This window comes from Ovis canadensis, chromosome 1 (genome assembly GCF_042477335.2).
Source record: "Ovis canadensis isolate MfBH-ARS-UI-01 breed Bighorn chromosome 1, ARS-UI_OviCan_v2, whole genome shotgun sequence".
Taxonomy (NCBI): Eukaryota; Metazoa; Chordata; class Mammalia; order Artiodactyla; family Bovidae; genus Ovis; species Ovis canadensis.
In genome coordinates, this window is record NC_091245.1 from 24,182,669 (window position 1) to 24,200,051 (window position 17,383).

Sequence of the window (17,383 nt, forward strand, 5' to 3'; positions counted from 1 at the left end):
TTTCTTCCAAGGAGCAAGTGTCTTTTAATTTCATGACTGCAGTCACCATCTGCAGTGATTTTGTAGTCCATGAAAAGAAAGTCTGTCACTGTTCCATTGTTTCTCCATCTATTTGCCATGAAGTGATAGGACTGGATGCCATGATCTTTGTTTTTTGAATGTTGAGTTTTAAGCCAGCTTTTTCACTCTCCTCTTTTACTTTCATCAAGAGGCTCTTTGCTTTCATCAAGTTCCTCTTTACTTTCTGCCATAAGGATGGTATCATCTGCATATCTGAGGTTATTGATATTTCTCTCAGAAATCTTGATTCCAGCTTGTGCTTCATCCAGTCCAGTATTTCACATGATATACTCTGCATATAAGTTAAATAAGCAGGGTGACAATATATAGCCTTGGTGTACTCCTGTCCTGATTTTGAACCTATCTGTTTTCCCATGTCCAGTTCTAGCTGTTACTTCTTGATCTATATACAGATTTCTCGGGAGGCAGGTAAGGTGGTCTTGTAGTCCCACCTCTTTAAGAATTTTCAACAGTTTGTTGTGATCCACATAGTCAGAGGCTTTGGCGTAGTCAATAAAGCAGAAGTAGATGTTTTTCTGGAATTTTCTTGCTTTTTCTATGATTCAACGGATGTTGACAATTTGATCTCTGGTGCCTCTTCCTTTTCTAAATCCATCTGGAATTTCTCGGTTCATGTACTGTTGAAGCCTCAGTTGGAGAGCTTTGAACATTACTTTGCTAGTGTGTGAGATGAGTACAGTTGTGTGGTAGTTTGAACATTTGGCATTGCCTTTCTTTGGGATTGGAATGAAAACTGACCCTTTCACTTAGTGACTAAACAACAACAAACAACGAACACATTGTAAGCACCCATTTACAGCACTTACCATCATCCAAATTATTATAGTTGATATTTTATTAAGGGCCGGCTCCACTGCCATCTCCACTGAAATATCATTATGATCTTGCCAATTGAAATATTTTCTTTTCCTTTCTTAGTACTGTGCACCAAATTACTACTAATTCTATTCCACTTCCATTACAGATAATGGAAACTATATCTGTCATCTACAATAAGCTGAGCTGCTTGAGGCCAGAGACCTCTTCTAATTTTTTCAATTTATTCATCATTCATTCATTTATTCCTTCATTCACTCATTTGACAAGTATATACTAAGCATCAATCATATGCCAGGCAGTAAAGATAGCCACTGGAAATATAGGAAAGAACAAGAGAACCATGGTCCATCCTTACTATCACTTTTTGGTCTAGAGGCAGATAAGTAGGTAATTACTGACAAGTCTGTGAGAGGAGTAGGCACAGGGAGCTATGAGAATAAACAGAAAGGTCAGTAAACTTGGGACCAAGGGAATCAATGAATGTGTCCTAGAGAAAGTGGCATATGGATGTAATTCTGAAGGGCAAGTGGGAGTTAGCTCAGTCAGGATGAAAGGGGCAAGGCAAAGTATTCCTGACAAAAGGATGTCAGAGATGAGAGAAAGCAAAGTACATCCAGGGAACTAAAAAGTTTTGTATAGCTACAGGAGCAACTGTAAGGAGGAGATGAGTGAGATGAGTTGGAAAGATGAGTTCCCAGATCATGCTAGATTTTGTAAGCCAAGTTGAAAACCTTGCACTTAATAATATGGGAAGTTCCAGAAGGTTCTATGTGGAAGAGTGACATGATGGTCACCTAAAGTAGAGAAGTAGGGGGAAGAGGAATCAAGGAGTCTGAGTGACTGAGTCCTGCTCTTTTGAGGGTGAGGCGGGAGGAGTCACAGATGATTTGAGGGTTTTGGGGCCTGGAAACTGAAATAAATGGCCATAGAATTTCCCAAGCTGGTGCCAAAAAAAAAAAAAAAAAAGAACTAGTTTTGAATTTGGAGAGAGATAATGAGTTCTGTTTTAAAGCACAACTGACATGCCTGTGGGATATCATAGGAGAGCTATTAAGTGGGAAGTTGGATAGAAAGGTTTGGAGCTCCAGAGAAAACAAAGGGCTGAGGCACAGATTTGGATGTCTGCTGCAGAGAGACGATAATTGAAACCACGGGATGGGATGAGATCATGCAGAGAGGCGGTAGAGAATGAAAGAGAAGGCAGCCTAGCACAGAGCCTTGACAACTTCCAACACCTGAACAACAGTTACAGTTGCCAGGTAAGGAAACTGGAAAGGTGTGGCCAAGGGGCCGGAAGGGCACCAAGCAGAATGCTGTGTCACAGAAGCCCATGGAAAATTCTGTTTCCAGAGGAAGGGAACGGTCAGCAGTGTCATAGCAAAAACTGGAAGAGCATTTGATAACACTGGTCAGAACAGCTTCAGTAGAGAGGAGCAGAAGTCAGACTGTGAAGCACTGAGAAATTAGGAGGAAATGAGAAAGTCTAGATAGCAAGGGTAGTAAATGCTTTTTAACAAACTTTGGCTATAAAGGGCGAGGGGCGGGGAAAGGGAGAGTGAAAGAGTGAAAGAGAGAACATGGAGAAGATATCAGGTTGAGGAAGCTATTTTTGTTTTGTTTTAAGGTAGAAGACATTTTACTATGTTTAAATGCTGATACAAAAGAATTCGCCCCTCACAGAATATGAATGTTTTATTATATGTTTATAAAACATTCTTTTGTTCATTCTTTTATGTCCTAGCAGCCTTGCAAGGTGCGTACAAGAGGAGCTATGAACCACATTTGATATGGTGATGATGTTGTTTAATTGATGAGGAAAGTCAAGTACTAATGAGAGAAAGAAGCTTTGCTTATAGCCACACGGTAGGTTAGTGCTGAGTCACACTGGAACCCCAGTAATATGTCTAGGTGCAAATGTGATCAACAATGAACTGTGATGTGGTGCTAAAAGCTTCAGTGTTAAAAACTACTGACACTCTGACCCAACACCAAACTAACTAAGTTTGACTGTAGGGGAAGGGGTATGTTTTAAAACATTCCCAGGTAATACTGAGGCACAGCTAAGGGTGAGAATCACTGTTTTTCATTATTTAACTTAATCTTATTTATGGTCATTGAGGGTATTTAATATTATTCCCAATCAATTAGTAAGGAGTCTGTTGACTCATAGAGGTAATGAGACAAAGAACTATGTAGTAAGACCAAGATTCAAATTTTGGTCTGGATATTTTTCAAACAGGTACATGATAAATGTTGAGCTCAACCAAATGGATTCCAAGCTCTCAGATATACTACTTGTCTCAGTTTGTTTATTGTATTTATATGTGTCCTGTCTGTTGATTCAGAAAAATAAATTATACTCTGAGAATCATACCATGAAGATACATTTAGGAATTCTAAGGGTCAAACTGATAAAACTCAAGCATCTTACATACCTATGTCGATGGGAATTTGGTGTCAACAGATCACAACTGATCCAAAGACTAGAGCAAACATTCATCCTTGAATTTCTCAAATGTTTCCGAATATACTCTGACCTGTTATCTCATTTATGATAGTAAAATCCTAAAAATGCCCATATTTTATAAGAAGCAAGTGAGTGGATTTTCAATGAGTATTACAGTAAAATACACTGAAGTCAGAAAAGATGAATACAAGTTAAAGTTACTTGCCCAAATGTGCGCATGTTATGCATTAGTTCATAATCATGTACATTTTTTTAATATAGAAAAAAATTAAGCATATAAAAGGTCAACAAAAAACTTCTTAGAACTAATTAATTAAAGTTGTAGGATACAAAATTAACATACAAAAATTTTTGGTGTTTCTATAACACTGAACTACAGAAACTGAAAATTAAGAAAATTAGCGAAGGTATGGAAATAACCAAAATGTCCATCAATGGATGGATAAAGAAACTATGATACACACACACACACACACACACACACACACAGAGGAAATATTATTTAGCCTTGAAAAAGAAGGAAAACTTGCCATCTGTCACAACATGTCTGTACTTGAAGGATATTACACTAAATGAAATAAGCAAGACACAGAAAGACAAATACTGCATAATCTTACTTACATGAAGAATCAAAAATAATTGAAGTCATAGAAGCAGAGTAGAATGGTAGTTGCCATGGTCTGAGAGACAGGGAAAATGGGGAGATGATTGCTCAAGGGTACAAACTATCAGTTAAAAAGTGAATATGTTTTGAGGAACTAATATACATCATAGCGGCTATAGTTAATACCACATTGTATATTTGAAATTTGCTAAGAGAGTGGATCTTAATTGTTCTCTTTAGAAAAAAAAAAAAGGTAACTCTGTGTAGTGATGGATATGTTAGTTAGCTTGATGGTGGTGATTGTTTTACCATATATATATATATATATATATATATATATATATATATTTATCAAAACATCAAGCTGTATAGCTTAAATATACAAATTATACCTCAATAAGCTGGAGATAAAAAATCAGCTTATGCAGCTTACTATCCTCACTATCAAAAAACAAACAAACAACTTAATCAAGAAATGGCAGAAAATCTAAATAGACATCTCTCCAGAGAAGACATACAGGTGATCAACAAACACATGGAAAGATGCTCAACAACACTACTTACTAGAGAAATGCAAATCAAAACCACAAGGAGGTATCACCTCACACCAATCAGAATGGCCATCATCAGAAAATCTACAAACAATAAGTGCTGCAGAGGGTCTGGAAACAAGGGAACCCTCTTCTACTGCTGGTGGGAAGGTAAACTGATAGAGCCGCTGTGGAAAACAGTACGGAGGCTCCTTGAAAAACTAAAACTATAACTGCCATATGATCAGCAGTCCCGCTCCTGGGCAAATACCTAGAGAAAATCATAACTGAGAAAGTTACTTGCACCCCTTAGTGTTCACCACAGCACTATTTACAACAGCCAGGACATGGAAGCGAGCTAAACGCCCATCAGCAGAGGAAGGCATAGAGAAGATGTGGTGCATATATACAATGGGATATTAACTCCTTATTGCCAAATTCAGACTGAAATTGAAGAAAGTGGAGAAAACCACTAGACCATTCAGGTATGACCTAAGTCAAATCCCTTATGACTATACAGTGGAAGTGAGAAATAGATTTAAGGGACTAGATCTGACAGACAGAGTGCCTGATGAACTATGGACGGAGGTTCATGACATTGTACAGGAGATAGGAATCAAGACCATCCTCAAGAAAAAGAAATGCAAAAAAGCAAAATAGCTGTCTGAGGAGGGCTTACAAATAGCTGTGAAAAGAAGGCAAGCGAAAAGCAAAGGAGAAAAGGAAAGATATACCCATTTGAATGCAGAGTTCCAAAGAATAGCAAGGAGAGATAAGAAAGCATTCCTCAGTGATCAATGCAAAGAAAGAGGAAAACAGTAGAATGGGAAAGACTAGACATCTCTTCAAGAGAATTAGAGATACCAAGGGAACATTTCATGCAAAGATGAGCTCAATAAAGGACAGAAGTGGTAGGGACCTAACAGAAGCAGAAGATATTAAGAAGAGGTGGCAAGAATACACAGAAGAACTGTACAAAAAAGAGCTTCATGACCCAAATAATCATGATGGTGCGATCACTCACCTAGAGCCAGACATCCTGTAATGTGAAGTCAAGTGGGCCTTAAAAAGCATCACTATGAACAAAGCTAGTGGAGGTGATGGAATTCAAGTTGAGCTATTTCAAATCCTAGAAGATGATGCTGTGAAAGTGCTGCACTCTATATGTCAGCAAATTTTGAAAACTCAGCAGTGGCCATGGGACTGGAAAAGGTCAGTTTTCATTCCTATCCCAAAGAAAGGCAATGCCAAAGAATGCTCAAACTACAGCACAATTGCACTCATCTCACACACTACTGAAGTAATGCTCAAAATTCTCCAAGCAAGGCTTCAGCAATACATGAACCATGAACTTCCAGATGTTCAAGCTGATTTTAGAAAAGGCAGAGGAACCAGAGATCAACTTGCCAACATCTGTTGGATCATCGAAAAAGCAAGAGAGTGCCAGAAAAACATCTATTTCTGCCTTATTGACTATAGATGAAAAACATCTATTTTTGCTTTATTGGGAAATTCTGAAAGAGATGGGTATACCAGACCACCTCAGCTGCCTCTTGAGAAACCTGTATGTAGGTCAGGAAGCAACAGTTAGAACTGGACATGGAATAACAGACTGGTTCCAAATAGGAAAAGGAGTACGTCAAGGCTGTATATTGTCACCTTGTTTATTTAACTTATATGCAGAGTACATCATAAGAAATGCTGGGCTGGATGAAGCACAAGCTGGAATCAAGATTGCCAGGAGAAATATCAATAACCTCAGATATGTAGATGACACGATCCTTATAGCAGAAAGTGAAGAAGAACTAAAGGGCCTCTTGATGAAAGTGAAAGAGGAGAGTGAAAAAGTTGGCTTAAAGCTCAACATTCAGAAAACTAAGATCATGGCATCTGGTCCCATCACGTCATGATAAATAGATGGGGAAACAGTGGAAACAGTGTTAGACTTTATTTTGGGGGGCTCCAAAATCTCTGTAGATGGTGACTGCAGCCATGAAATTAAAAGATGCTTACTCATTGGAAGGAAAGTTATGACCAACCTAGACAGCATATTAAAAAGTAGATATGTCACTTTGTCACAAAGGTCCATCCAGTCAAGACTATGGTTTTTCCAGTGGTCACATATGGATGTGAGAGTTGGACTGTGAAGAAAGATGAGCGCTAAAGAATTGATGCTTTTGAACTGTGGTGCTGGAGAAGACTCTTGAGAGTCCCTTGGACTGCAAGGAGATCCAACCAGTCCATCCTAAAAGAAATCAATCCTGGGCATTCATTTGTAGGACTGATGTTGAAGCTGAAACTCCAATACTTTGGCTACTCAATGCGAAGAGCTGACTCATTTGAAGAGACCCTGACGGTGGGAAAGATTGAGGGCAGGAAGATAAGGGGAGGACAGAGGATGAGATGGTTGGATGGCATCACTGACTCAATGGACATGGGTTTGCATGGACTCCGGGAGTTGGTGATGGACAGGGAGGCCTGGTGTGCTGCAGTTCATGGGGTCACAAAGAGTTGGACACAACTGAGTGAATGAACTGACTGATTACCTCAGCCATAAAAAGGGACAAAACTGTACCAATTTCAGAGATGTAGATAGACCTAGAGACTGTCATAGAGAGTGAAGTATGTCAGAAAGAGAAAAACAAATATCATATATTAATGCATATATGTGAAATCTAGAAAAATGGCATAGATGAACCTACTTGCAAAGTAGAAATAGAGACGTAGACGTAGAGAACAAATGCATGGATACCAAGAGGGTAAGGGGGGAAGTGGGATGAACTGAGAGACTGGATGGACATATATACGCTATTATGTACAGAATAGATAACTAATGAAAGGTGACTATAAAACACAGAGAACTCTGTTTGGTGCTCTGTGGTGACCTAAATAGGAAGGAAACCCCAAAAAGACAAGATACATGTGTGTGTAAAGCTGATTCACTTTGCTGTACAGCAGGAAGTAAGACAACACTGCAAAGCAACTATGAAAGTGAAAGTGTTAGTTGCTCAGTCATGTCTGGCTCTTTGTGAACCCATGGACTGTAGCCTCCCAGGTTCCTCTGTCAGTGGAATTCTCCAGACAAGAATACTGGAGTGGGTTGCCATTGCCTTCTCCAGGGAATCTGCCTGAGCCAGGGATCAAACCTGGGTCTTCTGCATTGCAAGCAGAATTTTTACCATTTGAGCCACTAGGGACAGCCAACAAAATAAAAAAGAAAATAAATAAAATGTAAAAAATCTAAATACTGCACTAGACTTTCCAAATATCATTTTATTTAATTCCCAAGACTGTCCTCTGAGGTACACTTTATATTATATAAATATATTTTTTGTGAATGAAAGAACTGGATCTGAGCTACGAAAAGCACCTTTCTCAAGGTCACAAAGACTTTGAGGTCAGTCTGACACCAAACCCCATTTGCTATTCCCTGTTGCCTCTTTCACATGAAGCAGGGGCAGGTGCTGCTTTTCTAGTCCTCAGGCCCACACACTCCAGGAACAGGGAACCTCATAGCAGTAATTTTATTATGCATTTTAAAGTGATTTTCTTCTTCATAAGGAGAACATTAGTATTCTACACATGAAGAAAATATTTGACTTTTATTTATCTTTCTTTCTCTTTTTATGTTTTGGTGCCAGAGATAAACAGTATTCCCGGGGTGATTTTCTCTGAATACCAGCTGTGGGAGACAAGAAAACCTTGTTGATGACCACCGAAACTGTCAGATTTACCTTAATAATCCAAACGTATTACTCAGAGACTTGCCAATAACCTTTTGACAAAAAAGAATGAATTATTTATTAAATATTGCATAGCAGTATTTCCTCAAAGCTAAAAGAAACCCTATGGGGGAGTATTAATAACATCAGGAGCCCAGTTTCCTTAGGGCCCCCTTTGCCCGTGTTGCCTGCTCTACCCTGTTTTTGGCGTCTATCCTGGTATTTCACTCATTGACTTGCCATTGTCTGTTTATTCACCTGTTTCCCCACTGGACTTGAAGCTTTCACCGACAGGAACTCCTTCATTTCTGTGTTTCTAAACTGGCACAGAGCCTAGCTACAAGCTTCTGCTTAGTAAATGTGTGAAGAATGAATAAATGAATGAGCGACTATAACCTTATTCTTTTCCCTTAAAAGGATTTGTTAAATGTACAATCAATGATGATATAACTTTTAAATCTCTACAAAACCTTTCATGCAAACTGCCAAATCAGCAGAAAATTCATCATTACAACATGTTGGGATTGTTGATTCAGGAAATGTGATACCCAAACCCTGATATATTCTCAGATCTTTATTGGACAAGTATTCTAGTTAATTAATATGGGGTCAACTTTTAAGTAAACTGTTTCTCTAAACTCTGCCATTGGTCCTCAAATCTTGATTACCCATGTAGAGTCTGTACCCCTTTCACTCAAAGTGGCTTCTACATATCTGTCTGCCAAGAATACATGTCTTTGGCCCACATGACCAACTGGGAACAAAGATGGACTGAGAGCAAGGCCTGGGCCTGGAGTGACCTGAGAACATGACCTGAGTTCCACCAGAATGATGTCTCACAGGTACTTCAAAATCCATGGCAACTGAAGCCATGAGTTTTACCAAAGCTTGCTCCTCCCCTTAGTGACCTGTCTTTAGCTCAGGGTATGGCATCACTATTCTCTTGATTACTCAGATTAGAAACCTAGGTACTATTTAGCTCTCTCTCTGGTATCCTATCATAAACAGAACTTAAAATGCCTGCTTCTCCATTCCTCAGCTACTATCTCAGTTAAAGACTACATAATTTCTCATGTTGATTACTGCAATAATCTCCTGCCTGAAGTCTCTGCCTTCAGTAATCTCCAAAGTAAATTCAGAGGTATCTTTCTAAGATGTAAAACTGACCATGTCATTCTCCTGCCAAAATCCTTTGGAAGCATATTTTTCTCAGTAGCTACCTTGAATTTGTGTCCTGAGTGGCTTTCACTCTCTTCAGTCCTCAATGATGCTCCAGCCATCTTGAACTGCTTTGACTTTCTCCAGTATTCCTGATAGTCTCAGGCCTCTGGAGTCTTAAACCAGCCTGGGACATTCTTTCACAGAGCTTTGTCTGACTAACTTCTATTTACCTTTCAAGTCTTTGCCTAACTGTCATTTTCTCTGGGAAGTCTTCATAAGATAATTGATCCACCTGGATGTTAGCTCCAAGAGAATGAGGCTATGTCTTCCTCAGTGCCTGGCATGATGCCCTGTACATATTGTATTGCATACTTGTTGAATGAATGAGAAAATGAGAATAATGGGAGGAAGGAAACTGATACTAAATACTGATGGACAGGGAGGCCTGGCGTGCTGTGTTTCATGGAGTCACTAAGAGTCGGACACAACTGAGCGACTGAACTGAACTGAAATACTGATTATGTGACCAGGCACTGTCTAGGTTCTATCTCATTAAAGTCATTTAGTCCTCATGACAGCACTGATGCATAAAACATCACAGCCCTCATTTTTCAGATGGAGAAATGGAGACTTAGAGAAGTTGAGTAACTTACTTAAGGTCACAGAGCTGGCAAAGGCATAGCAAGGACTGATTCCAAAATCTGCATCTTTCCCATATGCCTAGCATGGAGCTTGTAGCATATGCAATAATTGAAAAACTATTGTTAAGTGAATGAATAAATGAATATAGGGAGATCATAGTTACAAATAATATAATTCATTTCAGGATGAATACATATACCCAGATAATACATATACCTTCTCTGTGGACGGTAGACTGCAGCCATGAAATTAGAAAGTGATTGCTTCTTGGAAGGAAAACAATGACAAATCTAGACAGTGTATTAAAAAGCAAAGACATCACTTTGCCAACAAAGATCCATATAGTCAAGGCTATATATGGTCTTTCCAGTAGTCAAGTATGGATGTGAGAGTTTGACCATAAAGAAGGCTGAGCGCCAAAGAATTGATGCTTTTGAACTATGGTGCTAGAGAAGACTCTTGGCAGTCCCTTGGACAGCAAGGAGATCAAACCAGTCAATCCTAAAGGAAATCAACCCTGAATATTCATTGGAAGGACTGATGCTGAAGCTGAAGCTCAAATACTCTGGCCACCTGATGTGATGGGACAACTCATTGGAAAAGACCCTGATTCTAGGAAAGATTGAAGGCAGAAGAAGAGGGTGACAGTATGAGAATCGTTGAATGGCATCACTGATTCAATGGACATGAACTTGAACAAAGTCTGGGAAATGGTGAGGGACAGGGACTGGAATGCTGCAGTCCATGGGGTCACAACTTGGCAACTGAACAACAACAAGAACAATAATGCTTATCTTTGTCCAATGGGTCTAGAGATGATTTATCATCATCATCCTGTCTTCTTGCAGTTTGCAGTAAAGGCCATTGAGGAAATAGCAATAAAGGCCATTGAGGAAATATTACTGTCCCTACTTGACAGTTGAGACAGACAGATGAGAAAACTGAGGCACAGCTAAGACCGCCCGCCCACCCCGCCCAGTTAGGTTAGTGTGGCCAATCAGGGACCTGCACACAGAGCTGACAAAGAGACAGAGACTTTGGAGAGAACCAGGGCTATAGTCACTGGTAGGAAATGGGATTTGAGGCAGGTAGTGTGTTCAGGCAGTGTGTGCTCTAGCACAGAGACAGGCAGGACCTAACTCTAACAGTCAGATAAGAAGTTAAAGGTAGGGGCTTGGGAAAGGAGTGAGAGGAAGGCAAAGCTCACCTATGGCTCCAAAGACCTCTGCATTTTCCCCTCAGATGTGCGTGATTGAGTCCAAGCCCATTAGACTTCCCAAATCCATCACATCCAGCTGTCATCATTTCTTGCCTAGTCAATTTTAACAGACTTCTCACCCCTCCCGTCTTGCCACTGGCAGTCCAGACTCGGCACGGCAATCAGACTGATTCTTCCATTAGGAAATCTCTCCCATGTTATTTCTCTATTTTATTTCTCTATTATTTCTTCATTCATCTGGAGGATGAAATCAAAACTTCTTGGCATGGCATTTAAGTCTTCTAGGCTATCTCCTATCACCCTCACATTTCTAAGGATATTGCCCATTCTCCCCATGTCCCACACCCAGTAAATATTTTATCACATGCTGAATATGCTGGGGCTTTTGGTACCTCGGCACATGATGTTGACCTTTTCTGATCCTGATGAAGTCTTGGGCATCCTTCAAGGCCAGCTCAAATGCCATTCCCTCTGTGAAGGTTTTGGTCCTCCTAACACTATGAGGACAGGTAACTGCATCTGTATTTCTGCTTCTGGAGCACTCCTCACACGGCTCTGGAACCGCAAAGTGTTGTGCTGTTTCTTTCTCCTGTCCCCAGCCTGTGCTATCCTTACGGGCAAAGACAGTGAGGGTCGCTGTGATGTCGCTGACATGGAGCATCATGCTTGGCACATGTTAATGCTCAAAGTGGTTCTCTTAGTGTGCTCCCTGGTGTAGTGCTAGTTGCTCAGTCATGTCCAATGCTTAGTGACCCCATTGACTGTGTAGCCTGCCAGTCTCCTCTGTCCATGGGATTCTGCAGGCAAGAATACTGGGGTGGACGGCCATTCCCTCTCCAAAGTATCTTCCCAACCCAGGGATTCAACCTGAGTCTCCTGCATTGTAGGCAGATGCCATACTCCAATCAGCTTTTTCATTAGCTTCTTTCAACATAAGGTCTTAAAGCTGTGCTGGACATTTTTTTTCATCACAAGTTTTTTCAGAACATTGTTTTGCATTGATTTTTGACTAGAGAGAAAAAAGTCCTCTTCTTCCTTATCACCGTCATCCCCTTCTCAGTGACGTAGTAGTATATGAAGGGTAACACGGAAGAAGACTGCTGCTCTCCACCAGGGTGTCCCTTCACAATAACATCTCTTGCCTCATCAGCACGTGTGTCTCCTCGTACAATTCAGTGCTGAGTATTAGACAAGAGCCCACTCTCAGGCCCTGGAATGGGCATTCCTTCATTTAGCAGTTCATTATAGGTTATGATAAAGCATTCAGACGAACACCCAGTGGAAGGGATACATGGAGGGTACGTGCTCTCTGTAGACCCACACCTCTGCCCAAATCTCTCCGTGTTCTCTGACCCATAAGTATGCTCCCTAGACCATTAGAAACATCATGAGAACTTGTTAGAAATGCAGATTCCTAGGCTGTTCCCCAGATCTGTTAAATTGAAAACACTGAGAGTGGGATCCAGTCCCCAGGTGATTCTGATACATAGTAAAGCTTGTGAACTGGTGCACTAAATAAAGGGTTAAAGGAATCAAAGAGGAATTCTGTGTGGGAAAAAGCAGGAAAGGCTTCCCAGGGGAGGAAGCATTTGGATTGGGCCTGGTTAAGATTTAGATACAAAGAAATAGAAGGAAACCTCTTTTCTGAGAGAAAATTGCAAGAAGGAAGTCAAGAAGCTAGAGAATTCCAGTGCAAGATCAGGCAATGTGTTGCACCCTGTTGCCTGGAGTCTAGAAAGAGCGAAGAAAAGTAAAGTAAGATCAGCCTGTTAACTAAGCGGCCTCTCCCACCAGCCCGTACACCCTCCAGAGGAAGGAGGCGAGGACTGTGTCTGACTCAGCTTTGTGTCTGACAGCTGACTCAGAGCAAGGGCTTGATGAATGTTTTAAGAATGACTGATTGAGGGAAGCTCAAGTGAAGACTATTAGAGAAATAGGTTTTCTGTGAGACCAGCCATATCATGCTACTGCTCCTGAAAAGGAACGAGCAGAGAAAATGGTTCCTCTGCAGCGAGAGCAGAAACTTTCCCATCTGGCTCCATCTAGTGTCCTAATGGGCAGATTTCTAGTCTAGGGCACCTCTAGCCAAGTAAACAGCCTCTGAACGTTATGCTGTAGGCACCTGGGTGGCAGGGAGGCGGGGCAGCCAGGGCCTGGCTTTAAATTGAAAACAACTTTAGGTCTGAGCTTTCTTGTTTTTTTTTTTCATTTGGTTATTCCATTTAATTTTCCTGTGGTTTTGGTGTATGTGTATGTGAGAGAGAGAGAGAGAAAAAGAGGAGGAAAGGAAGAGAAATCTTTTGCCTATGCTGATTTTCAAAGACTCTGCATCCAGAATCTTTGAGTTCCCTTATAAGGGTGTGTGTGATGCATTTTGGCCATGTTCTATAACCTCCACCAGGGGGTATCCCAGACTCTAACAAAGCAGCATGCAAGCCTTGGACTTGGGAGGGGGTCATTTTTCTTTAAAAGTGGTCAATAAATTACTGTCAATGCCTTTGATAAGGATAAAAAGAATGCTGTTCTAAGGAAATAATGACAGATGCAAACATATGTACGGGTGTTCATTAAACTGTAATAGTAAAAAATTGAAAATTACCTAAATATGGAATAAGGAGAAGTAATTAAATAAGCTATTCACATACATGCTAGGGATTATACAGTTCTTAAAACACATTTTTTGAAGAATATTTAAAATGTAAGAAATTATCATAATATTTCATTGGGTAAAAAAAGATAAATGCAGTATGATACCCATTTTTATTAAAAATGCACAAAAGCACAAAGAAAAAATTTGGCAAGAAGTACAGTGACATGTTGACTTATGGAAATAAGAGCAATGTAAATTTAATTATTCTTTTATATATTCTCTATAATGAGGATATTTACAGTTTAAACATGGCATTAAATTAAGAATTGGACAGTAGCATGAAAAGAAGGAAACTTAGAAAATGAAAAGGGAAATATTAATCAAATGGGAACATTTAATCAAATAAAAAGAATACAGTTGTAGTGATTTGGAAAAACATATTTTGCCAATATTATCTAGTACAACCCAGGCCCCATTATTATTGACGACTAAGAGGTTACATGTTTGGTGTTTCAACAAACTACTTCCTATTTTTAAAAGCATTAAATACAATTAACACGTTAAGCAATGAACTTTTCATGAGCTAAATGCCACGTATGAGACAACAGATATACGGGCAAGTTGAGAATTTTAACTGAGTCCAGGATAGATCATATATCCTTGATGTTGTCCACTCCGAATGAGCCTTCTATGAACGAAATTATTTGTGTAATAATAGCTATACTCCCCCATATATTTTCATATCAATCTCACAAAAATCCCATGATCAAATCCTGATTGACAGATATGTATACTATTCCTAAAACACTGTTTCTCAGAAGTGGCAGCTCAGGTAAGATTTTCTGGTATTTCTTCTGCACCTAGCACTGAGCTAAACATTGTGCCTGTTCTCTCACATATTTATATCAACAAGTCTTTGCAGAAATCTGTATGTGCTATTAGCCTTGCTTTGCAAAGGAGAACGTTTGGGCTCACAGAGGGGAAACGACTTCCCCAAAGTCATACAGGTAGCATACAAGCAGTAGTGCCTGGTATCAAGCCAAGATCTGTCCCCTTGCAAGTCCAAGCACGTCCCACCATATTTTTCATTTCCCAAAGGGGTCACCTCCAGGGGAGAATTAAAAGGATGGAGGAGGAGATGCAATGTCTGAAGCTCTCAGAAGGCACCACTGTGGTCTGACTCCTGCTCTGCACTCCAGTGACCTTGAGCTTGAAAGGGACAAAGGAGTGGACTCCCCTGATGCTCTGTGATGAGTCAAGAGGAAAGTCAGCTCTCAGGGAAACAGCTGGCCTTTCTCCAGCAGCCAGGCCTAAGAGATAAACAGATCAATGCAGACACTCGTCTCCACCTAATGAGCTAATGGCACAGCCAGGGTACTGCCTTATTGGATTGCTGGTCATGCTGAAAGGTTCAAGAGTTAAGCAGGCCTACTGTGGGGGTGGAGGACTCATGCCCCACCCCCTAGTGAAGCCTGGCTTCTTTGTATGAACGCTGGGAGTGATTTGTTCCCTTCATTTGTTTGTTCATCCTTTTGTTTGTGTTTGTTTTGCCTCACTCCCCTAGGAATGTGTTGAGATTTGATGAAATGATGTCAATGACCTTTCTGCTCTGTAGACAGAGTGCCACAGATGAAGGAAACACTGTTCTCCCAAGAGGCAGACCAGTGTGTTGCGAAGAATCCCCACCCGGCATTAGCATAGCGGCGTTCTGATTCTCACAGTGATTTGACGTGGTATTTGGGCACACTCCTGCCCCTCTCTGATGTCAATTTTCCACGTGAACCATGAACGCATAGGAGTGAAAGTCGCTCAGTCGTGTCTGACTCTTTGCAACCCCATGGACTATACAGTCCATAGAATCTTCCAGGCCAGAATACTGGAGTTGGGTAGACTTTCTCTTCTCTAGGGGATCTTTCCAACCCAGGGATTGGACCCATCTTGAAGGTGGATTCTTTACCAGCTGAGCCACAAGAGAAGCCCAATAATACTGGAGTGGGTAGCCTATCATTTCTCCAGCGGATCTTCCTGACCCAGGAATCGAACTGGGGTCTCCTGCATTCCAGGTGGATTCGTTACCAACTGAGCTACCAGGGAAGAAGCATAGGAGGGACTAGAGTAAAAGGTGTTTCTGTACCAGGTAGCATGTTATGAACCCAAGTAGCTCACCTGACACTGACGATTACATTAAGCTACAAGTATGTAATCCTGCTGGTCTCTACAAACCAAGACAATGGTTAACTATAAATAATGATAATTCTAATAATAACTACAAATGAATGTTTATTGAACATTCTACTTCTCACTCAGAGAAAATCACCATCACTCATCACTAGCATCAAACTCTTGCTCTCTCTTCTTGAGCTGTCTCTCTCTGAATTTCTTTCTTGACTTTTTTTAGTACCCTCAGCTATATTTCCTCTGGTCCTTTGCAATGGGCATGAAGCAGGCAGCCCCCTTCAGAGGCGACCAGAGCATCTCACTGAGCCAGGTCTCAGCTAGTCCCTGCTCTTGCACTCATTTATTAGCTCCTGCACTAGTCTATTACCAGCATATACAGACTTCTGGGTATATAAATACACCAAATGGCCAGTGCGTAATGGCATCTGACTGAGGCCCTCCTTAGGGGCCAGAGAATGCTCCCAGGGTTGGAGGCACAGGCAGGAATCTCCCCCAGAGCTCATTCCTGAATGTTCAGATTCCTGAAGGGAGACTCATGGCTTGCTGCATGGCCACAAGAAGAGTAAGGAGCTGGACAGCCTCCAAACTAGAAGGTGCCAGAGAGGCCACCATCCTCAACCCATGACTGGAGAATATAAACTGACATCACAGAGACATTCTTTGAGTTTGTTAAAAATAGAACCTTTATATATATCCTCCTCTGAGAAGTCTTCAGAGGGATTTTGGCCTAAAACTATCTTAAGGGTTTAACTATCTAAGGGGTTTACAAATTTTTACAACTGCGGAATTCTTTGTATGTAAGAAATTACATTCAATAGCCATAGAGTCAAACAGATGCAGATATTGTTAAGGCTTCCTGGAGCACAGTTTGAAAATCGCTTATCTAGTCCAGGATTACTTTAGTCCTGCTGGTGGTGATGCTTTGACCAAACAAGGGTCCCTGCTTATAGTTTGGTGCTCTTTCCCCATCTATGCATTTCCCACCAAGAAATATTTGCTTAGATTCTACTATGTTAAATCTACTGAGGGAATCACAGCAAGACTGCACTGAAGTCCACACAGAGCTCATAGACCACTGATAGTCTGGCCAAAGATAGAAAGGCAGAACCCTACAAATGGACTGGATTAGGGTTTCTTAATGTTGGCTCTAATGATACTTTGGACCAGATCATTTTTCATCGTCAAGCGTTGTCTTATGCACTGCAGGATGTTTAAAGTAGCCATGATTTCCACCCACTAGATGCCAGTAATAACCCCTCTCAAATCTTGACAATCAAAAATGTCTCTAGACATTGCCAAATGTCCTCTGGAAGTAGGGGGCAAAATCGCTTCCATTAGAGAACTGTGGATTAGCTAACACAAGACAGCAG

The 17,383-nt window shown here is 40.7% G+C and overlaps 1 protein-coding gene across 1 annotated transcript in view; it reads right to left on the bottom strand.

Moving 5' to 3' along the window:
• Positions 1-17,383, bottom strand: part of AGBL4 (AGBL carboxypeptidase 4) — a 1,455,026-nt gene that overhangs the window by 427,642 nt on the left and 1,010,001 nt on the right. The gene's annotated exons all lie outside the window — the stretch shown is intronic.